The following is a 1,443-nucleotide window of genomic DNA, read 5'->3' as shown; positions in this document are numbered from 1 at the left end:
GAGGAGGAGGAGGAGGAGGAGGAGGAGGAGGAAGAGGAGGATGAGGATGATGATGATGATGATGATGATGATGATGATGATGATGATGATGATAATGAACATTAATCTGATAAGTAGTTTTTTTCTTTGTCGCCATTGGCATGTTTTGATGGGAGAGGATGGGTGCTAGTTGGTATGTGACTGCATTTGCCTTTTGTATTCGTGTTTCATTTTTCTGTTCATTTTCTCGTCTGATGTAATCATTCTTCCAAGGTATTTGAATTCTTGTGTGTGTATACGTTGCGGTTTTGTTGACAACAATATTTAAATCTAATGGAGTTTGATTCGTTGGGTGTAGTATCTTTGGTTTTATCCCCTAAAGCACTGTATCTGTGTGCGGGAGTGCGTCTCTGAATAGACTTTCCTGAGTGTTCGCCAGAGACGTTTCCGAATATCTTCTGCCGGTCTTTGTAGGCCTACACAAGAGACTGGTCGTCAACGAAGAGCAGTTCGGTAAGTTGTTCTGAGTTGTCGTTTGCTTCTTCTGTTATCTTGACAGTGCAGACAATGATGAGTAATGGTAAGAGGAACAGCCTTTTTTCTCATTATAATTGGTTTGTCTTTAGCAATAAATAACCCAAGGCCGACCTGCAGGGCCTGACAGTTTCACCAGAGCCCCGTTGGCTGACGACGTCTCAGTCTCAGAGAACCCGGGTAGACTTTCTCAGCCAGCGGAACGCCCTAGTGACATCAGCCGTGCCGTGCTTCACTCGATCCAACAATCCCATAATTTGTTCTTGCTTCTGTCTTCCTCGAGGTGGATGTAGGGCAGGGGGTGGGGAGAGAGAGAGAGAGAGAGAGAGAGAGAGAGAGAGAGAGAGAGAGAGAGAGAGAGAGAGAGAGAGAGTATTCTATTGTAATCTGCTCATAATCAGGCATTTTGTTTTCAACTATGTATTTATATTGTACTGATTTGATTTTTTTTGGTCCATATATATCTACATGTTATCCCAGTAAAGTCTGTCTAACTGTGTGTAATCTTTTTAGAAGAGATTTTTCTTAAAATCTTCTCAATTGTGCATCTTATGTCTACCTCACCTATTCTATTGTATTGGGCATCCTGTCGAGATGTGAAAGAAATGGCAAAATACCTTGAAAAAAAAAATACAATAAAGAAGAGACCTAACCCTGACCCTAACCTTGACCAGTGTACGAACATCTGGGAATAGACACTCCACATCTATGAAACGTTTGGAAACTATCGGAGAAAGTAGATGGTGGTCAAATGATACTGCCTTGAAGATTTCTGGTTCATTTAGAAAGCCAGTCGGGCTGCTTTTCGTAGAATTTATTACCACACTAAACACCATTAGCTTCTGACAAAAACCAAAAGTAGTAAAATAACTGCTAAGTGCTAAGGCTTAGATGAAAGGTTTTACTCTCTCTCTCTCTCTCTCTCTCTCC

The sequence above is a fragment of the Aplysia californica genome, unplaced genomic scaffold, assembly GCF_000002075.1.
Source record: "Aplysia californica isolate F4 #8 unplaced genomic scaffold, AplCal3.0 scaffold00055, whole genome shotgun sequence".
Lineage (NCBI taxonomy): Eukaryota > Metazoa > Mollusca > Gastropoda > Aplysiida > Aplysiidae > Aplysia > Aplysia californica.
Note: the sequence above shows the minus strand (reverse complement) of the source record.